The 23,538-nt window shown below is 39.0% G+C and overlaps 1 long non-coding RNA gene and 1 pseudogene across 1 annotated transcript in view; one reads left to right on the forward strand and one right to left on the reverse strand.

The window, feature by feature from the left end:
* LOC132538596 (uncharacterized) overlaps nt 1-23,290 on the reverse strand; it is a 287,814-nt gene extending 264,524 nt beyond the window's left edge. Inside the window, exon 1 of the long non-coding RNA XR_009549937.1 lies at nt 23,214-23,290. This is a non-coding gene — a long non-coding RNA (uncharacterized LOC132538596). The remainder of the gene's footprint in view (nt 1-23,213) is intronic.
* On the forward strand, nt 13,925-14,961 carry LOC132538684 (ubiquitin-conjugating enzyme E2 C-like; annotated as a pseudogene).
* Nucleotides 23,291-23,538: the final 248 nt, after the last annotated feature.

Genomic DNA, 23,538 nt, shown 5'->3' on the forward strand with positions numbered 1-23,538 from the left:
TCTATAGTCCTCAAGGCAACAGTCTGTAAAGTCTATGAACTACTCAGGATCAGTCTATGAAAAACCAGCAGCGTGAAAGGAAATAAGCTGCTTTGAAATTGTGTAAAATGTCTATAGGGTGTGCCAGAAAGTCTGATACAAGTCTCAATCCAAAGTAGATGGCTAGGGGAAGAATTGGCAAGGGATAAGACGCTGCATGAGGGAGGTCAGCCACTGGAATTCTGCTTTTCTGTAGATAGCCAGCTGCAACCGCCAACACGTGACAGGCAAATCAGAAGCAGGAATGGCAAGCAGGCATTAAGAAAGTTCTGTCCTTGGAGTCTGTGTATCAGGTTCTTCAGATGGCGTTAAGTGACATCTAGGGTTTCGGGAGGTGTGCCACTGTAGTTGTGCCATCTAGTGGGTGACGTCTGGGTGTGCAGGGGTTCAGATGGTTTTTCCGGGATTCCTGTGAAAGAAACACAAACAATCTGTTTCTAGTGGTTAATTTGAACTTGTAACAAGTTATAGGTTTGTTATAGTTGATACCTCGATGATTATAATTGGTTTAAATCTCTTTATGATTTTATTTAAAGTCCTTCTAATGTGACCTCCTGTAGCACTCTCTACCACAGGATCTTGAGACCAATTTTAGCTAAAATATGTATTTTAAACAGACTCAAATTGCTTAGAGAGTTAACACATTTTTGTGACAATGATTTTTAACATTTACAGTGCCAGACTGATGCCAGATCTGCTGTGGATTAATTTCCACAAGATAGTTTACAGGGCACCTTTGGGGGCCCTCCAAGGGTGTCCTGTATATAAAATTTATATATTTTAGTTTTAGGAATGTATAGTCAAGTTAAACATTTAGACTTTTACCTTAAATAGTTACCTTAGCAAATTAATTTTTACCTTGTCTGGTAATAATGTAGCTGTAGGGTTACACTTTTGACCATAAGTTAGTGTTACCAAACTTGAGACATACCCATAAACATTTAGTTATAACACACTGGAGGAAAAAGAACTTTTGTTATAAAAACATATCATTTTAAAAACAAATTTATATCATTAGTCACACAGTTTAAAACTAAACATTTACATATATACCAAAAACTATATATAAAAATCAAAAGAGGGAGAAAAACAAAAATTTTGGAATGTTTCTGGACGTCTCCAGAAACTTTGGCTGCGTCCACCATTTTTATATAAAGCCAATTACCTTTTAGAGTACTCCGAGCAGATGGGTCATAAAAAAAAAAAAAAAATTGTCATTCAACACACTCACTCACAAAACACAACTGGCCAGTTATAACATAAGACATTCAGGGAAAGGGTAGGAGAGAAGTCTCTGTGAGCTAGATTTTGTAGGTACTGCCATGTCGTATTATGGGTCCTGGGATGTATCCTACATCTGGTCCTCTTGTAGTATTTCTTGTTCTTCAGGGATAACAGCGCCATCCTGTGGGTATTGTCGACATGGCGGGCAGGAACCCAGACAAGGTTTAGAGAAATTTTGAGGGAAAATGCATGCGAAACCCCTTCCCATGGTCAATAGTGGGTCAGGCCCTTTCCAAATTTTATCGAGTGGGTCTCTCCATTTGACCTTAATGGATGGGAGGGTAGATGGTGTTTGCCAGTGAAGAATGATAGGAGGTAGGTCCAAGTTATTGTAAATATTAAAGAGATTTTGCTAGCTGGATATTCGGGGGGTACATTCCTCCTTTAATTTATTTAATTGAGCCTTAAGGGTTTGATGGGCCCTCTCAACAATGCCTTGTCCCTGTGGATTAGAGGGAATGCCTGTGGTATGAGTAATGTTCCAGAGGGAACAAAAATCTTTAAATTGTTTGCTGGTAAACGCCAGTCCACGGTTAGTTTTCAGTTGAAGAGGTAAGCCCATCACAGCAAAACAGGAGAGCATATGGATTTTAAGCTTTTTATAGCTTTCTCCTGTCTGAGCTGTAGCCTACATAAATTTAGAAAAGGTATCAATTGAGACATACACATATTTTTGTTTTCCAAAATTTGGTATGTGGGTGACATCAATTTGCCAAATAGCATTAGCTTTTAAACCTCGGGGGTTAACCCCAAGGGTCTGGATAGCAGATTTCTTTATGAGACTTGCACAAGAAGAGCATGTAGCGAGGATATGTTTTAACTGTGGTACAGGAACATCAGGAAATCGAGCTCGAAGGCCTTTAAGATTAACATGAGTTAGAGAATGAAAATTAGCAGGATCAGAGACAGAGACTGGGAAAGTTCCTGTGGAGGCAAGGCGGTCAACTGCGGCATTCCCTTCAGACAGGGAACCAGGAAGAGGGTTGTGGGAACAAAGGTGTTGACTATACAGTGGTTGGGTTCGAGAACAGAACATAGAGGTGAATCAAGAGAGGGGAAAGTGGGTTGTCATCAGTTTTCACATAAGAACGAGCAAGCCATGGAAGTAAGTTAACAGTGTACACACTGTCAGAAAAAAGGTTGAAGGATTCTGGTACAGCTTTTAATGCAAGGAAAACAGCATAAAGTTCTTTGTACTGAGGGGAATTCTCAGGAAGCTCATTAAAGAGAGGTTTAGGAGATTGTTTGTCTGGGTAATATATAAGGGAGCTCCCTTTTTTCTGCCATCAGTAAAGATTGTAGGAGCAGAGGGAATGGGATCCCGAGAGAAAAGTTTAGGTGCTAGTAGAGGCAGAAGAGGTAAAGAAGCTATCAATTTATTAGAAGGAAAATGGTTATCTATTTGTCCTGGAAACCCCATGAAGCTTATGGCAAAGCGGGAATGATGGTGTATAAGCCACTCTGTATCTGTGAGAGAAAAGGGCAGAATAATTAAATCCGGTTCTTTCCCTAAGACCTGCACAGACCTATTTCTCCCTTGGCAAACCATGAATGCTAACACATCTATCTCAGTGAGGAGTCTTGGAGCTCCTCCTACTGGCGTGTGAAGCCACTCGAGAACCCCATGGTCTTGCCACAATGCCCCTACTACTGTGGGAGTGGAGTTGAAGATTAGAAGATTAGAAGATTACCGGCAAGGAGGGGGAGAATCAAACAAGGTGCATGTCCTGGAGGGCCTGGTTAACCTTTTCCAGTGCCGAGGAGGCCTCGGGAGTTAACTTACATTTTGAGGAGGGCTGTTTGTTTCCTTTCAACAGGTCAAACAGTGGTTGGAGGCAGCTTGTAGGCAGATAGAGATACTGCCTAAGCCAATTTAAATTTCCTAGAAAACTTTGTAAAGAAGCAAGAGTAAGGTTAGAAGGAAAGGTGACATTAGGTTTTAAGGGATGAATTTGCATTAAAGAAATCTCTGAACCTAAGAAGGATATTGGAGGAATTAGCTGTATCTTCTCAGGAGCTACATTAAGGCCGCTTTTCTTTAATGCAGGAATGAGAAAATCACGTAAGGAATAGAGATCTGTATCTGATTTTCCCCATATTAAAATATCATCTGTATAATGAAAAACATTAAGGCCCTTATGAATATATGGGACAAGGGCAGATTTAACAGCCTCCTGACAAATTGTAGGACTGTTGGCCATACCCTGGGGCAGCACCACCCATTCAAATCTGTCAGCAGGGCTGGCGTTATTAATAGAAGGAACAGAGAAGGCAAAACGTTTACAATCTTGCGGATGCAAGGGAATAGAGAAAAAAACAATCTTGTATATCAATAGCTATGATTGGAATTCCTGTGGGAATTGCAGAAGCAAGAGGAAAACCCCTTTAGGGGGAGCCCCAGACCTGCATGGTTTTATTTACCGCATGGAGATCTTGAAGGAGGTGCCATTTTCCCAAGCGCTTTTTAATCACAAAGACAGAAGTATTCCATGGGCTTCGAGAATGACGAATGTGTCCCAAGGACAACTTCTCTCGGACAAGCTCTTTTAAAATTTGTAGTTTATCCCTAGGTAAAGGCCACTGTTCCACCGAGACAGGCTCATTAGAAAGCCAGCTTAAGCGGGGTGTTTGGCTACGAACAGTGGCATTTAGTATTGGGGGTGCTGATTAGATCTGGTCTCTTGGGAGTGAGTGTTACACTCTGCAGATGCATCTGTGGATATCCTAACATCAAGACATTCCAGAATATCCCTGCCCAGTAGGTTGGTGGTAATATCAGCTACCAAAGGGCAAAGGGCAGAAGTGTCCAGTAGAACCTTCCAGGTCTTCCCACTTGAGCGAGTCTTGTGTGTGAAATGATTGGGTCACCCCTCCTACTCCATGTATACTGGGTCCAGGGATAAGTTCCCAATCTTGGGGAACCTCTTCTTGCCTTAAAATCGTCTTTGCTGCCCCTGTGTCAATCAAAAATTTAAAAGGAATATTGCCAATCTTTACTGTCATAAAAGGGTGACCTCATTCTAAAACAGGAGTGGTCCACAAAATCTCAGGCCCCGAATTTGTACCATTCAGGAGCGTGCCATCTTTGTGAAAATTTGACTAACAATCTCTCTTCAAGTGAAACCCTTTATGGCATCTAGGACACACCGTACGTGGCTTCTGGCTCCCTAACTGAAAGTGGGGTTGCTCTGACTGGAGGTGTGGTCACTCTAAATGGAGGCGGAGGCTTCCCTGACTGAAGGCGTGGTCGCAGCTTATCAGGACATTGGTTACGCCAATGTCCTTGGCGACAGCACTGAAAGCAGGCCCCGTTTTGATTACGTGGGGTAACTGCATAAACCTGTGTCGTAGCGGATGCCCCATAAATGCCTGATGTAAGTTCCTGTGTCACTAAAATCCAATTATCTGGGTGTAGGTCTTTAAGATTAAGGCCTGACGGAATTGTGGTATCATGCCTTCCCAGACAATAGAGCGCAGGAGTAGTGAGCGGACCTCAGGATTATAAACCTTTCTCTCTAAGCTTGTCTTCACCCTTGAGATGAAGCTTGTTAATGATTCATCAGTGCCTTGGCGAAGAGAGTTAATGGGAACTGACGAATCTACATCGGGTGGGGTCACCCTTTCCCATGCTTGTGTTGCACAGATGCGTACCTGTTCAAAATAACTGGTTGGAAACCTGGCTTCTGCCTGCTGAGCTCCAGATTCATAAGCTCCTGCTCCAAACAAAGCATCAAAATTCCATTCTACCTGTTTGTTACTATTTTCCTGTGATTGTCTAGAGCACTCATCGCAGAAGCACGCTTTCCACTGAAGATAGAGGGGGTCTGGGAGTGCAGCACGAGCCAGGTCTTTCCAGTCCTGGGGGGTATTAAGATACTGGTAAAAACTCCTTAAAATGGACTTAGTCCATGGCGCGTGAATTTTGTCCTCCCTAACCGCTTGTCTGAGTTGTCCCAGCTCTTTAGAGGTGTATGGCTGCCACGGCTGAGGGTTTTGTTTGGAGGGGGCCACGTTTACTGGTAAGGTGTGGATTTAGTTCGATGGCATGGGAGAGGGAGCTACAGAAGTGGAAGGTGCCGTGGAAACTGCTGTAGTGGCCTCAAGGGAAACTGAACACGTATCTACAGGGACGGAGCTCTCAGGGCGGACTGCATATAGTTTAAGGTCCTTAAATGCTGAAAAAATATCCTTTAACTCTCGTATCTTAGCCATTAGTTCTCTTAATGATGACGTATCAGCAGGGGGAGGATTTAGGGAAGCAGGGACTGGAACCACGGGGTCAACAGAAGGTGGGCTTAGAAAGCTGGATACCGGAACCACGGGGTCAACAGAAGGCGGGCTTAGAGAGCCAGATACCGGAACCACAGGATCAACAGAAGGCGGGCTTAGAGAGCCGGATACCAGAACTGGGCTGACAGAATCAGCTGGGGGCGGGGTCAAAGGAGGAACCTCCAAACACATGTGCGTGTCGGTGGGAACGGGAGCTTTGGGTCTAACTGCTGATCGCTTAGGGCATCTAAATATTAAGCACATATGATTTAACTCATGTATCTCCGCCTCAAGGTCGCGTATCCTCAAGGCAGACCATGTTGTACATATCTTGTAAGTCGCGATTATAGCTATGAGAACCCATGGTGTAGCAAAAATTAAATCGTCTCTGAGAGCGCGAATCTGTCCCAGGAGAGAAGGAGATAATGATTGGGACACCTCCTCATAAAACAAAAAAATTCCCATGGTGGAGGGAAACACGGGGCCACAGAAGTGGGCAGATGCCACTTACCTGTGTGTGTGTGGCTTTCGAGGACCTCAAGCTGGGCCACCCAGCGGGGCGTGGGTGCGGAACATGTTGGGCACCAGATGTTGTTGTGGTCAGGTGTCGGGCTGCACCGCGGAGAAGAGAGAGGAAGTCCAGAGCAAGTGGGGTACACAAATCTTTATTATAGGATGGGGGGGTGGCTCAGGCCACGTGGAGTCAGCCGACAATGGCCGTCCCCACTACCTGACCACGGGGCAAGAGAAGGGAGAGAGATCAGAGAGAGAGCCGAAGGAGCTGAGAGAGAGGGGGAGCTGAGAGCCCAGAGAGAGCGAGGGGGGGTGAGGGGGCTTTTACTGGGTGACAAGCAGGGGTGACGTGCGGGGCCAGGATTGGTTGAAGGGGGCACTGCTAGGATTTCGCGGGGCATGGTAAAATCTGGAGGCGGAGACTGCATCAGAATAATTCCTCAGCGTCAGAATGGGATATCTGTACATGCCATATTATCAAAGGACTAATAGCCAAAATATATAAAGAGATCACAAAACTTTGCAAGAGCAACAACAACAAGAAAATATTAAAAATGGGGCAAAGATGTGAAAAGTATCTTTACCAAAGAGGATATCTGGATGGCTAAAGAACATATGAAAAAAAAAAGTCCAAAGTCACTGATTATTAGAAAAATGGCAAAAAAGATAACAATGAGATTCACTTAGCACATGTGACAATATCATATATCAGAAAGAATAGAAACAACAAATGTTGGTAAGGACATAGGGGGAAAGGAGCAAGGTAACCCTGCTGGTGGGAGTGTAAATTGATTCAAACCCTGTGGAAGACAGTCTGAAGATACAAATACTGAGTGATCTCACTCCAAGACAGAACCTGAGAAGCAAGGACAGTAAGGGAAAGCACAAGGTGAAACATGGACTGAGTGTGATATGTTGCACCAAAACACCAAAGGACTCTGGGGAAGAGGGAAACAGAGGAGATAAAGAGCTCTAGCAGTCTCCTAATGCTTGATGGTGAAAGAGGTCTAATTTGGGTGAGTGTTTTGCAGAGAGCTATTATGGGGAGTTGAGAGATTGAAACTATGTGCCAACAACTGGATTTGAGACCATTAATATCCTAATAAAGAGGAAAAACACTGGTTAGCTATCACTAAAGTCTCTAGGTTACTTAATGTTATTATATCAAAGTTAATTTCTTAAGTTTTGGGAGTCGTGCTGTATGTAGTGCAGTGGGTTAAGCACAGGTGGCAGAAAGTGCAAGGACCGATGTAAGGATCCCAGGCTCTTCACCTGCAGGGGAGTTGCTTCACAAGCAGTGAAGCAGGTCTGCAGGTGTCTTTCTCTCCCCCTCTCTGTATTCCCCCTCCTCTCTCCATTTCTCTCTGCCCGATCCAACAACAATGACAACAGTCATAAGTACAATAATAATACAAGGGCAACAAAAGGGAATTAATAAATAAATATTTTTTAAAATTCTTAGTTTTAAAAATGTACACAGCAACATAAGATATTAATTTAGGGATGTCAGGATGAGAGATGAATAGGAATTCTGAAAGTACTTTCTTAAAATATTTATTATTTATTCCCTTTTGTTGCCCTTGCTGTTTTATTGTTGTAGTTATTGATGTTGTCATTGTTGGATAGGACAGAGAGAAATGGAGAGAGGAGGGGAAGACAGAGAGGGGGAGAGAAAGATAGACACCTGCAGACCTGCTTCACTGCTTGTGAAGTGACTCCCCTGCAGGTGGGAATCCTTATGCTGGTCCTTGCGCTTTGCGCCAACTGTGCTTAACCCACTGAGCCACCGCCAGACTCCCTCTGAAACCACTTCTAACTCTTCCATGAACCGACATCTATTTCAAACTAAAAGTTTGAAATTTAATGAAGGGCTTTTTAAAAAATAATTTTTATTAGTGATTTAATAAAGATTGACAAGATTGTGGAATAAAGGGTAAAATTCCCACCACTAGAGTTCTATATGTCCTCCCCTCCACTGAAAGCTTCCCTATTCTTTATTTCTCTGGGAATATAGACCAAAGATCTTTATGGGGTGCAGAAGGTGGCAGGTCTGGCTTTTGTAATTACTTTTTCTGCTGAGTGTTGGGTGTTGACAGGTTGATCCATATCTCCAGCTTGTTACTGTCTTTTCCTAGTTGGGTAGGATTCTGGAGAGCTGGGGTTCCAGGATACATTGATGAGCTTGTTAATGGAGGGTTTCTCTAACTTTACTGGATACTAATCAATTTTACATCTGTTTATTTTCATTTAAGTCAACCATGTCTGTCTGTTTTTCCTCTTCTACATGATATCATTTTATTTTTGTTGAAATATAAAGACAGGAAAACATAATGGGCACTTTACCTTTGGAGGGGGTTATTTCAGGATTCTCTGGTAAACCAATATTTTTCATCTTGCCTTCCAACATTTACAATAAAACATATATGGTTATTACTAACTCTGACCTAGATACAATTCCAACAAACATGTGATTGTATAGCTATTTAATCTTTGTAGAATCAAATTCTTTATATAAGTACATAAACTATGCTTATTTAAGTTTAATAACTAGTAATTCTGCAAAATATTATTCTAGAAATTAGTTCATTACAGAAAAATAGTTAACAAGGGTTCATCAAGACTGGTTTTAATAAATAAAAATTGAAAATAATCTACATTCTTATACAATACTACAAAACCATTAGAAAATATAATTTTCAGTATCATTACTAACAGCAACAAAATAGACATGAAAAAGTAATATTTTGTTAATCAAATAATACCTAAGTTAAAATGTTTTTTAATTATGAAATGGAAAAAATCCCTGTGTAGTTACTCTGTATACCTATACCAAATAAACATAGGGTCTGAGTCATAATAAACTTTCAAATGATAAAAGAAAGTAATGTTACAACAACCAAACAAACAATAATAAAGACACATTGAAAACTCAGTACCTTGAAAATTAGAGAAAAGAAATAATTGATAAGCAGGAAAAGTAAAATTAAGAAGGAATAAACTTTAGGCAAGATTATCAAATTGTCCCCTTTAATCAACTTTTTAAAAACTTTGCATATTAATTATTGAATAATAACAAGAGTCAGAGCATCACTCTATCATGTTATACAAGGGTTCAAACTCAAGGCTTCATGCTGTTGTGAATATACAAGAAGTGTGTGTGTGTGTGTGAGTGTGTGTGTGTGTGTGTATTGGCAGTCCTACAACATGTCAATTTTTGAGTGTAAAGAAAACATTTTTCTTTAATACTCATGTCCTTGCTATGTATTCATTGAGCATTTATGGTGAAAAATAATTTTATGTGGAGGTCCAGATGGTGGTGCACCTGGCTGAGCACACAAATTATAGTGCTCAAGGACCCAGGTTCAAGCCTCCAGGTTCCCACCTTTAGGTAAGAAGCTTCATGAGCCATGAACAGTGAAACAGTGCTGCAGGTGTATTTCTCCCTCCCCATCTTCCCATTCCCTCTTAATTTCACTGTTTCTATCCAATATAAATAAATTAATTAAAATTTTTTAAAAATGTTGAAAAACAAAGCCTTCAAAAAAACATACTGTGTGGTAAGGATTAATGAATAGAAATAAACAGTGCAACCCTGTCCTAGTTTCGTAGAGATTCACTTCTCATACACCTGAATACGCTATAAGTAAGCAGGACACTAAGCTATTTATGTAGATAATGTTTTAATTTATATTTTTTTGCATGCATGAAAACTTAATGTGTTTTTGTTACATCTCTCCCTCTTTGATTAAAATGGAATGATGCTTTATTAAGGCATCTGAGGTAACACATTTTTAAATTGTAAATTATGTAACTTTAAAAGAACTGTAAACATGTTTTTTTTTTACTTAAACTTTTGGTCTATAATATTATCATAGTGTGGGGGTGGAAAGATATCATACAATACTACTAAAGATTTCTCTCCTATCTCTAACAAGTAAATAAAAACATGGAAAAAAATATTTTAAAAAGGTGGGCCAGGCAGTGGCATACTAGGTTAAGCACACACTAAAATACTCCTACAGATTGTCTTTCTGGACAAATAATCAGAAACAAACAAACATGAAGTAGATTCAAAAATGAAAAAGTAAAGACATTTATTAATATCATATGTGCCTTTTGTACACATAGAAGAAATCCAGCCAATCTGAGTACCTCATCTAGTTATGCCCCAGGATATAGTCTTTCACTAAGACATATTGGGGAGATGACTAATTTTTTATACTGCTTTATAGTGGCAATGGGGAAAAATAGGATCCTGTAGTTGACGTAGCTGAAATTCTTATAGATATGTAACTTCCTTTTCAGAAAATATTGACTTTTGAGGAATATTTTTGAGTCCCTGGAGAAAAGGAATCCCAAATCTACAAAGTAAAAAGTTACATAAATTCAAATACTATAAAAACTATTTTTTATTCTATCTTTAATGTAGTGTCAGGAAATGAACCCAGGGTCTTACTCATGTCCCGTAATGCTGACCTGTATTTCTGTTCTGATTTTTTTGCTATGTTTTTGAAAAATAAAAACAAACAAAAAATAATAATGAGAGCAAGAGAGGGAGAGTAAATCACTACTCTACCATGTAAGAAGTTCCTTTTGTACAGTCCATGGTGTTCCTATGTGGTTCAGGTAATCAGAACCAAAATTTTGAAGTGATTTACTTGTCCATTTTACCTTCTGGGTCTCTAATATTCTATCATTTACGAAATACAATTCTTTAAAATAATATATTTTTAAATAATGTATTTTTTAAAAAAAGAAAAGTATTCAAGTGGCCAGGGAGACATTTGTGCATAATAATTATGCAGACCTGAGGCTTTCAGGTCCCAGGTTCAATCCCCAGTACCACCATAAATCAGCTGAGCAGCAGCACTCTGTTTTTTCTTCTATCTCTCCATATCTCCCTTTCCCTCTCTAATTAGAATAGAATAATTAATACATTTTAAATTAGTTATGAGTTATATAGAGGCTGTGCGCCTAAATCCCTTGGGAAATATTTATTATAGGCAGCTACTGTTGTGTATCAAATATCCAGATGGACTTCCACATGTGCATTTTAGCAGTGGCCACACCAAATATAGCCACAGAATTCTGACACACAGCCTCCATGGTAGTCACCCCTAGAAGTCAAACCATTTATGAAAAAAATTCCTCTAGAACCATTATTATATAGTTAAGGACCATCAGTTTCTGCCCTCTTTTTCAAATATGTCTTCTAAACCCATCACACATACACACACTCAATGTCATGTTTCCAATTAGCCCTTCTTCGGTTCCCTATGCCTTTCATTTAGAGTTTAATAAATCTCTTCCCATTTTACTCTACAGAGTTTCCTCACTCACTATTGTGCCTTTGAACCTCTGGCAAAATCAAGTAATGATGGTCTGCCTTTTGCTTTAACAAGCTCTCAGTAAATACCTTCTATTCTCAATTGGATGGACAGATATTATGATTTATAGGAAATGTATTTATTAACTTGACAGACACTTAGTCTTTATTCACAGTTCCTGGCTCACAGCATTCAGAGACCTTAGGATAACCCAAGTGCCTACAGTATTAGATGTGATTCTTGTGCTAATGAGATCATTTTTAGAAGATGTCCTAGGATGAGATTGGTTGCAGGAAAACCACCTTTGTGATTAGAGGGTTCAAACTCCCAGTCCTGAGGCAGATAGAGTTGATTTAGGCAAAGGAAGCAGGAACTAAATTGCATGATTACTGAAAAATGAAAATTCACCAAAATCTGCCAACTGGCAATCATATAAAACTTACCATTTTCTTTTCATTTTACACCTTTTCCCTACCAGATGGAAATGCAGGCTCAGCCATGATTAGACATTAACCACATGGTTTGGCATTTGTCTCAAATGATTAAAAATATAATTCTCAAACAATCAAACTTAGATAATGATTAATTTCTAGCACCAACTTTTGAGTTTTTTTTAGAATGTTTAAAGTACTTTGAATAAATGACACCTCATTGTCTTAAGAAACTATAGTTACCCTGACATCCTAAATTTTTTTTTTTAGGTCCAGCAAGTGTGTAGATTACCTCCTTCTCAGAAGTTCTGTTGGTCTAAGAGGTGGCACAGTAACTTAAACATTAAACAGATGACTGATGATTAGAGAAATGCAAATAAAAATAACAGTGAGATACCATTTTATACCTGTGAAAATGTCACACATTAGAAAAGACAAACACCAACTGTTAGGCTGTAGGGGGAATACAACTTTTCTACATTGCTGATGGGAACGTAAGTTGAACAAACCCCTGTAGAAAACTATCTAGATTTCCCATATTACAGAGCTACTCTCTTCCTTGATCCAGCTTTCTGGTCCTTTTCCAGCCATGACATCGTCTCCCCAGACAATAACTTGGATTCATCTGCATATCAGATTTCAGGCTCGAAAAAAAAAAAAACTAGTATAGCCACAGGCCCTTTGGAATATGACCAAAATATGCCTACTAGCTATCTACAAAATGGAGGACCCCCCCCCCAACTCTTCATCTACACTATTTCAGCCTTTAGGTTCATGATTGTTCAACAATTTGTTTGGCTTTGTATGTTAACTCTCTTTTCAGCCACCAGGTTCCAGATGCTAGCATTATGCCGACCAGAGCAGACTTCCCTGGACAGACAACCCCACCATTGTGTCCTGGAGCTCAGCTTCCCCAGAGCCCTACCCTAATAGGGAAAGAGAGAGGTAGGATGGGAGTATGGATCGACCAGTCAATGCCCATGTTCAGCGGGGAAGCAATTACAGAAGCCAGACCTTCCACCTTTGGCATCCCATAATGACCTTGGGTCCAGAAGGTTATAGAATAGAAAGCTATCAGGGGAGGGGATGGGATATGGAGATATGCTGGCAGGAATTTTGTGGAGTTGTACCCCTCTTATCCTATGGTTTTGTCAATGCTTACTTTTTATAAAGAAAAAAAAAGTAAACAATGTGGAAATTCACAGAACTCTAGAAATGAACCTACATTATGACCCAGCAATCCCTCTCCTGAGATATACCTAGAGAAAACAAAAAGACCTATGCACATTATTGTTTATGGCAACATAGTTTGTAACAGCTTAAATTTCCAAGCAACCCAGAAGGCCAACAACAGCTGAATGGTTAAGGAAGTTGTCGTCGTATGTATACACAATAGAGCACTATGCAGCTGTTAAAAACGATGAGGCCCATCTCTGTTGAAATAGCATGGTCAGAACCGCAAGACATCATGATGAATGAGACAAGCCAGAAAGAGAAAGACCAGTACCAAATGATGTCACTTATAGGTGGAACTTAAGAAGAACAGTAAGGGAAAACTTGGACTTTGGGTAGCATATTGCACTAAGGCAAAGGACTCTGGGGAAGGAAGTGAAGAAACAGCATGAAAGGACATTGGGAGGGAGTGGGGCCGTAGCACAGAGGCACAAAGCGCAAGGACAGACAGAAGGATCCCGTTTGGAGAAGTAGGTCTGCAAGTGTCTATCTTTCTCTCCCCCTCTCTGTCTTCCCCCTCCTCTCTCCATTTCTCTCTGTCCTATCTAACAACGACGACATCAATAACAACAATAATAACTACAACAACAATAAAAAACAACAAGGACAACAAAAGGGCATATAAATAAATAAATATTAAAAAAAAAAAAAAGAATGAAAGGACATTGGGATCCTGTTGTGTCTCCTGTACACCAGTCAAGAGGAGATAAGACGTTGTGCCTATGTGTGAAAGACTACACTATAAACCATATAAAATTAAATTAAATTAAATCAAATCATTGGACTTGAAAGCAAGAATTCCCAGGATTAATCCCTAGCAAACACATGTGCCAGAGTGAATTTCTTGTTCTTTGCCTCTTTTTAACCTGTCTATAATTAAATAAATAGACTCTAAAAAAGTAAATTAGGGCAATTGCTCTCACGTTGTTCATGTCTTTCTCCTGTCTCTGTGGGATGACTTCCCAAAACCCAGATTCAACCGCCTTCTGAGTCATCGCCTCTCCCTAAGGAGCCAAGCCCAGCAGGGGCAGCTGTGAGGCCCCATGGGCAAGAGGCTACAGCAGGAACTGATGAACCTCATGATGTCTGGTGACAAAGGAATTTCTGCTTTCCCTGAATAAGACAACCTTTTCAAATGGGTGGGGACCGTCCATGGAGCAGCTGGCACGGCATATGAAGACCTGAGGTATCAGCTCTCCCTGGAGTTCCCCAGTGGCCACTTCTTCAACGCACCCACTGTGAAGTTCCTCACACCCTGCTACCACCCCAACGTGTACACCCAGGGTAAAATCCGAGTGGACATCTTGAAAGAAAAGTGGTCTGCCCTGTATGATGTCAGGACTAACCTGCTCTCCATCCAGAGCCTGCTAGGAGAAACCAACATCAACAGCCCTTTGAACACACATGCCGCTTACCTGTGGAAAAACCCCACAGCCTTTAAGAAGTACCTGCAAGAAATCTACTCAAAGCAGGTCTCCAGTCAAGAACCCTGACCTGCATTGTCCAGCCTTTCACTGTGTATTGACTTTAAATTTTTTTTCTTTGATGAGGACTTTATCTTAAACTATGGTGTGTGTGTGTGTGTGTGTGTGTGTGTGTGTGTGTGTGTAAAGATCTCTTGTTAAGCCCTTGAGATTAATTTGTTAATATATTTGAGGTGTTTTGTAAAAAAAAAAAAAAAAAAAAAAAAAAAAAACCCAGGGCCAGGCAGTGCACCTTGTTAAGCACACAGAGCAGTTTGCAAGGACTTGGGTTCAAGCCCTTGGTCCACACCTGCAGAGGGAAGCTGCAGGGAATAAAGAAAGAAAGGAGGAAGATAAACACCTGCAGACCTACTTCACCACTTGTGACCTGCGACCTGCAATCCCCCCAAAAAATATTGCTTTGCCAAAATATTGATTCTTCAGTTCAATATCACCTTCTTTCTTAGCAAAATATTTTCTGTTGATTATGTTAGAATATTTAAAGAAAAATAAAAGGACATAGTCCAATGAATCACAAGATACCTGGATGATCTTGTTGTTACATGAATTTACTTAGAATTTAAGCAAAAAATTATTTTGGAAAAAAATATACAAAGAGAAAAGAACTAGTAAATTGACCCATTCTATTTAGTGTGGAAGAAATAAATAACCTGACTTTTGTCTAGATACCAAAGTTGTTTTTTTTCTTTTTTTAGAATATAAAGCTGGGGGCTCCAATGGCATCTTTGCCTTTTTTGTGTTTTGTACTATGTGCACTTAACCTGGTGGCCACTGCCCTCCAGCTTAATAAAGATTGGAACCTGTGTACCCATCACGGAATGTTATCTTGCAATTCTTTCAAGAGGCCCCATGAGGAACCCAAGTGAGAGGGAGATAAGGAAGGCCCCAATTAGCCTCTCCCCTACCCTACCAACAGGTTAATTTCATTTGTTTCAAGTTTAAGGAAGGTATTATAAAGGGGAAAAAAAGACAAAAACTATAGGTTTGGTGAAGCTTAAGGAAACATGATAAGGCTATTTCTCTCAAGCACTTTTCAAAAGCCATTCATAAATCTCACCTAGATTGATTTTTTGGTTAATTATTTGCAGTCACAACATTAGAGCATACATAGAGTTTTAAACAGTTTCTTTTCTCTTTAACATTTTTTTTTTTTTTTTTACCAGAGCACTGATCAGCTCTGGCTTGTGGTGGTGGTGGTGCAGGAGAGAGGGGGAGTTAATCTTCAGAGCCTCAGGCATAAGAAAGCTGCAGGACTATTCTGCTATCTACCACCACCCCCCCCCCCCAAAGTTTTAAACAGTTTTCGTAGCATTTTTATCCAGGAAGGTTAGTGAAGGCCAAAAATTAGCGTTCGGTATAAGATGGAGCTTTGCCCTAATTCCAGCATCTATAGAAGAGACCTTTGTCTACTTGTAACAGAAACAAATACCTGCTAGCAGTACTTGTGCTCATTAACATACAGCACTGCCACCAGCAAAGAAAAAAACATTCTGTCTTAACTAGGAAATTATAATCAAGAGTAAATTCACAGAGAAAGAAAATATAATTTTTTTTAATGTGCAACTGTTTTTATAACATATTGCTTCATGTATCTCTGCTGCTGTTTGTGAGAAAAATGTTAGTGGTGGCGATCTGGAAGTCTCCAAGATCAAATGCCTGCACACTTGAAATTATATTGCCTGGGAAACTCTGTAATGCTACCTGTGTCCTCATCTCCATAAAATAGCAATGACCATTTGGGAAACACAGTAAAACGCTGATGTTCCATATTGTTTCCCCAATGCTAAAGTCCTCCCCTGGGGGCAGAATAGATTTGCTAAACCACATGTTGTTTACCTAATTTTGGTGCCAAAGCATTAATGAGATTCCTTTGGGTAATGATGCTTTGCCAAAATATTGGTTCTTCAGTTCAATATCACCTTCTTTTTTGGCAATATATTTTATCTGTTGATTATTTTAGAATATTTAAAGAAAAAGAAAAGGATATAATCCAATGTACCACTACGTACTTGGATAATCTTGTTGTGCTTTGTGTTGCATGAATTTACTTTGAATTCAAGTAAAAAAAAAAATTTTATATATATATATATACTGGAGACAATATACAAGGAGAACAAAAGTAGTAGTTTGACCTATTCAGTGTGGAAGAAAAAAAATAATAACCTGACACCTTTGTCTGGATACCAAAGGCTTTTTTTTCTTTTCTAAGCATATAAAGAGAAGTCATAAAGGAATTCAAATTGCCTATATATTTGGATTACAGAGAATATTTACCTTAAGTTTGAATGATCAAACATAACTTTTAATAAGAAGATAGGAGAGAATTTAATAAAATTTAAATCTCCTTTTTAAATAATGCATTTCTTTATATCCTATTAGCAATTCTAAAGTTAAAAACATATGAAATCCAAAAGTTTTATTGTTGTTGTGGAAGGCTGTGTACAAATATTTTTTTTGCTGAATAACTAGTCCTATATGTGCATTATTTAGTGGACATAGTGTCACAATTTATATGCTATTAGTAACAGGAAAACCATAATTAAGAAGTACAGTTTATGGGGCCAGGCAGTGGCTGACCCAGCTAAGTTCACATATCACTATATGCAATGACCAGCATCCAAGGCCCCCCTCCTTACCTGCAGGGGACCACTTTATGAGTGGTAAAGCAGGTCTGCAGGTGTCTATTTTTCTCTCCTCTTCTCTATATCCTTCCTTCTCAATTTCAATCATTCCTATTTTTGGAAAAATAGAAAGAAAAAAAAGGAAATAATGGCTGCCAGGGACAAAGGATTCAAAGGGCATCAAGCCGCTGTGAAAACCCTCATGTCAAATAAATAAATAGTAAGTACAGTCCATGATTTGCAGGTATGCAGGTCAGTTATTTACATATTAAATTCACAAACAATCTGTATTCTGGCCCTGAAATATATAAGGAAACTTTCTAATGTAGTTTATTATTACAGGCTAGCTAGCTGGTTCTTTGTTTTTTGTCTTGAAAAAGGGATTTAAAGACAATCCAGCAGATAGAAGAAACAGTACACATTAATTCAGAGAAAAAGGAAATTCACTGACAGCTAGAAGGAAGGCTAATGAGTGAGAAATCTGACTTGCTTCATTATTTTTGTGGGGCAACTACATCCTTGAGGGAAGCAAAGAAATCAACAATCTCAGTGTTGACCTCAAATCTGAAACTCCTGTAGGTCATTTGCTGGATAAGTAAGCACACACCCACTGGCTGACTGAAGAGACAAAGAACTTATGTTTAGCTTTAAGTATTAATATGGATGGACAATGGATATAATCACAGTGCCTGCCTGTCTGTCAAAGTTCTGAGAAGAAAGTAATTTCTTTCATGTTTGCTGGGTCTTGAAACATGGTGGGGAGGTGGATTTGAATTAACAAAGGGTAGTTGGGGTGGAGGCAGGAACTGAGGAATTAAGTTAGACTTAAATTTCTGCAACTGCAAATTTGGAAATAATACAGCCTCAGGGACTCAAATCTCCACCTTCTTCTGTGTCCCTTGAGCAATAAAAAGTTCTTGAGACCCATTAGTCCACAAATGACTTTGTTCTAGGACAGGAATGGGAACAGCTGACTGATAAAGGCCTGTGAAGTCTTTTGTTCTGACCCTGTTTAGGCAACTGTAGGCAGGACTAGAATTCAAAAATATCTAGGAGATTTTTTTTTCACAGCAACTTCAAGTAGTAAATTTAAAATTGAATTTTTAATATGTTATTTATTTATTTATATGAGAGGACAGAGAGAATTGGATTCACCACCCATGAAGCTTTCCCCACTGCAAGTGGGGACTGGGAGCTTGAACCCAGGACCTTGGGTATTTTGACTTGTGGGCCACCAGGTGGCTCAAAATTAATACTTTTTATAGTCCGTGTATGATACTTTAAATATCCAAATGATCTTTGGCAGAACAAATGATCCACCCCCTCTTCTCCCAGAGTCTTTTGCTTTGGTGCAATATATTACATCAAGTTTCACCTTGTGACTTCTTTTTATCATAAATTCTACCCTGTATATGTGATCATCCTGTATTTGTTTTTTTTTTTTTTTTTTTTTTTTTTTTGCTTGTCTAACTTAGAGTAATTCCTTTGAGCATTGTCTTTTTGGTGTATGATGGAAAAGGATAAAGGATGTAAATTTGGAAGTTAGAGGGTTTCACAGACACCTATTACTGGAGATAAGAAATTGTATGTATCAATGACTGCATTGTAAACTAATCTCTTCTCCCCAATAAAATGATTTGAAAGAGAAAAAAATAAAAGACCAGATGGTTGGAAGGAAAGAAGGAAGGAAGGGAAGAAAGAAAAAAAAAGAGAAAGAAAGAATGGGAGAGAGAAAGGAAGGAAAGAGGGTGAGAGGGAAAGGTAAAAGAAACAGGTTCCCAGCCCTGTTTTAAGGGAAACTATGGTCTATTAGAGAAAATGGAGGCAAGAGATTTAGACAGAAAAATAGTTGATAGATGATAGAAGCAGATCTGAAGGCATTTGGCTCCTCCTTGATTCTCCTAATTCGAATTCCTGGCTTTCTCACCTGCCCCTATTTCCACCGACATAAAAGTTGGCTACTTTTATTAAAAAATAACTTAAGAGGACTTTGTAGAATACTTTCTGAGTTGAGTTCTAGCTTCAGACTGGACAGTAGAGCAGGTTTCAATTCATAGCTGAAGTGATAGTTTTGACTTTCTGTATAGAGGGAAAGCAGAACTTCAATTCCACACAACTAGTAAAGGCTACTCTTTGGTTCAGTTACAAAGTAAGTGAACCAAGGTGCATTTGCCTCACTTTTGATTTTGTTATTCCAATTTCTAGAAATAAAGTAAGCTGTTGCAACCTCCCAGGGCATAGTTCTAAAAGCTACGCTATAGTGACTCAAGTCTGTGACTGCCACCAAGCAAGAATTATTTATTTATGATTTTAATTTACTTGAACAATATCCAGAACAGCTCTCTTAGTCTAAAACCCATTCCAAAAGTTTTAATAGCAGATTTATTTGGCAGTGTTGATGTGAATACGCCAAAGATCAAGTATAAGTTCTTTATTTTTTGGTTAATATCAAATGGTTAAATTAATCCATTATCATTTGTTCTCTGTGTGCCACAAATAATAAATTGATATGTAGTTCTATTTGTTTCACTAAAAGTGGTTTTGCCCATTTTGTTTAAACACAGAAAATAAAAAAAAGATCTAAATGATAAAAAATAGTGAAATTTTTTTTTTAAATGTGGCAGCCCTTTGGAACATAAGAGTATATTATACCAGTAGACAACTGGCTGATATAATACTAAGGCAAAATTGGTTCTTGGCCATTTTATTGTTTCTGAATCAGTGTTTTCAAGTTACTATGCCATGTATTTTCATAGGAATGCACATTTTAAAGAGAATTGTCTATTGAAGCCACTAATGTTTTATGAATGGAGTTAGAAAACACTGTGCCTTGAATGTAGCTATGTATGTATGCTTAATTTAGCACTTTGAGAGACTATGGCTTTCAGAGCTGAGGAGGTGTCTCAGTGGGTGAAGGTTAGGCAACACAGGAGTGGGACTCCAGGTTTAATCCCTAGATTACATGCACCACACTTAGATTCCTCTCTCTCTCTCTCAAGTCTTTCAAAGTCACTTCATTTTAAAGTTTATAATTATCAGAGCACTACACAAGGAGAAAATGTATTGAAGAGTAAGGCTAGCAAAATTCTTATAATTTGCAATATAACAGATATGAAAGAAGTAGTGATATGCAAAATCACATATATTATTGTTAGAAGAGAAAGTGATGGACTCCTCAGCATCGTCATGGTGTCATTATTGCAGCTCTTAAAAAAAATGATGAGAATAATTTTGCTGTATGTTCCTAAAATGAAAAACTGATAAACGCAGCATGGTTTCTATTCTGGCAGCTGGTTCCTGACCTAACTGATAAATAACATGTTCATCAAGCTATTGTTATTGTTACAGTGGATCACAATAAACCTCAACTCCCACCAACATAGACATAATGGGATTTTAGTTACCCTCTGGGAGTCAAAAATAGGAAAACCAAAGCCTAACAGATACGCCTAGTCATTTATGTGGTTACTACTAGCAATTCTCTTCAAAGGTATGAATGAAGATAGACTCCTCCCTTGATTATACACTCACAAAGATTCTTTATAATATGCATTTGTTTTTCAATGTAGTCTAAATTCAGAGGACAAATGCTCTAAGCAGCTAAAGGAAGGTCATGATTCATTTGATAGTTGTGATCTAAATGTCAATAAATCTACAGTGCTTTAGATTACAATTGATGCTACTATTTATCCACCTCTCTGCTTTCTTCTTTATATGAAGAATCAATCTAGCCATTCTCATTGTGTCTCTCAAAACAGATAGATCTTTCCACACACCCTTACTTCTATTTATGCACATCCGTTTGTATGATATTAGCTAGTATGATTTTGGATGCCAAAGTCAGAAGTCTTCTAGTGTGTGTGTGTGTGTGTGTGTGTGTGTGTGTGTGTGTGTGTGTGTGAATATAGCAGAGAATCTGTAACTTTGAACAATGTCTGTGTCATCAGTCTATCTGTGTTCATATAGAAAAGCACTGAATGATGACTGCAGTATTCATGATTTTTTTTTTTCTTTGGATATCCCTTCTACCACCTTTGCCCACAGCACTGTATTATCTTATATAATCTTCTGTAAGAGCTAAAAGCCAATGTAGCTTGTGACAATCACGTGAGCAAGGGTAATGCCAAGTTACCAGGTTCATTGCCCTCAGTGGCGCAAAAGCTATAACTTCCCATGAATTATTTATAGGACGTCTGTAGCTTTCTTCTCCATCTGTTATTTACCTGTTGAAGTCTTGATTACTATAAGCAATACTACCACTAGGGGCTACTTGGAGATAAAACTCCTTATCTGTCACACACAAACAGTCTTGAAGGGCACTGAAAAGACATTGAGGGGACAGGGGTGGCATACTGAGTTAAACACATGTAACACTCAGAGCAGCGACTCAAGCAAGGATCCAGTTCAAGCCCCTGGCTCCCTAACTTCAAGGGAGAAGCTTTGTAAGGTGTGAAGCAAGTTTGCAAACTCTCTTCCTCTCTATCTCCCCTTCCTCAATTTCTCATTGTCCTATTCAATAAAATGGGGGAAAAATGGCCACCATAAGTAGTGGTTCATAGTGCTGGCACCAAGCCCCAGCAATTACCCTGGAGGCAAGGAGAAAAAAAAAAAAGGACATTGAAAGTCAAGCCAAGGACTTAATTCAAAGATGACTGAACTGGCTTTGAGATGATGTAGGCACCATGACCCATATCTGGTAATCAAAGATTCCCACAAACCTTTACAGAGACTCACAAAAGACAGGGCCAACTCATCAAATATGAACTGGCTAATCATGAACAATGGTGACTGGAGAACTAGAATGACCTCTAAGGCAGACCAACTTCCTACCCTCTCTGAAGAGTGTATTATTTCTATTGTTTTTTCTAATAAACTTCCACTTAATATGCTGACAGTGCCTATACTTTGACATTCTTTTTCCACAGCATGGATAAGGACCCACAATATCGAAGATGAACCCATAACTCCCATTCACAACCTCAGAGGAATTTTTGTTCATAGATTAGAAAAAATATCTATTTTACTAACCCTTTCTTATAGTGATCAGGCTGTGACATTTGAGTTACAAAACTGTAATGTGACAGAAAAAAAAATTTAATTATTTGTCAAGATTTCCAGACTTCTGTTGAGATTAACACTGCCTCAACTCTGTACCTCTCTTCTCTTATTTATTCTGGTCAGAATTCATGAGTTAAATTGCATTAGTTTCACATAAATATAATCCAAATGCCCTTTCCAGGAAAGAGAATGCAGTCTACAAATATCTGTGAATATATTCTAACTACTCCCTATGAATCTTGACATATAGTGTTGGAAATAGCCAATATTCATGGTGTTACAATATTTAGTATATTTTACCTATATTTACACACACACACATACACACACACACACACACACACACACATACATATATATGTATCAGTAATATATACTTCAAGGAACTCTTCTTAATTATTAATCAGATGAAAGGAGTACTGAGAAAATACTTGTAACTTCACAGAAATTGCATGATGAGAAGGGTCCAAAAGCCACAGGTTCAATCCCCAATACCATATTATGACAGAGTTAAGTAATATTCTGATCATTGACTCTGCTCTCACTTTCTCTCTCATAAAAATAAATACATAAATCTTTTAAAAAATAAATTAAACACAAAATGGACCAGAAGATATTTCACTCAGGATTGAAGATCCCACCAATGTGTCCTGGAACTCAGCTTCCCCAGAGACACACCTTACTAGGGAAAGAGAGAGGCAGACTGGGAGTATGGACCGACCAGTCAACGCCCATATTCAGTGGGGAAGCAATTAAAGAAGCCAGACCTTCTACCTTCTGCAACCCTCAATGACCCTGGGTCCATGCTCCCAGAGGGATAGAGAATGGGAAAGCTATCAGGGGATGGGGTGGGTTATGGAGATTGGGTGGTGGGAATTGTGTGGAGTTATACCCCTCCTACCTTATGGTTTTGTTAATTAATCCTTTCTAAAATAAAATAAAATAAAAGTTTACTGGCTAGCAGAGTCGCACGTGTTCAGTTCCCAGGAGAAGTAGACATGGTGGATGGATGCCCACAGCACCTCTTCTGACCAGGTGAAGAAGCCTCAGCCAAAAAGAGCCACATGCTCAAAGTCCCTTGCTTTTATACATTCCCTTCTCTGAAGCACCTCCTCAGGGTGACTTCTTTTGTATGCTAATAGTCACAAACTCCTGCTGGGGTCACCGCATTTAAACACTTCTTGAGAGTTCCAGGGAGAGGATCTGCAACTAGTCCCCATGCTTCAAACTCTTTCATGCCATTTCTGAACATTCTTGTTCCCCTAAGTTATTCTGATCT

Source organism: Erinaceus europaeus, chromosome 5, assembly GCF_950295315.1.
Source record: "Erinaceus europaeus chromosome 5, mEriEur2.1, whole genome shotgun sequence".
Classification (NCBI taxonomy): domain Eukaryota; kingdom Metazoa; phylum Chordata; class Mammalia; order Eulipotyphla; family Erinaceidae; genus Erinaceus; species Erinaceus europaeus.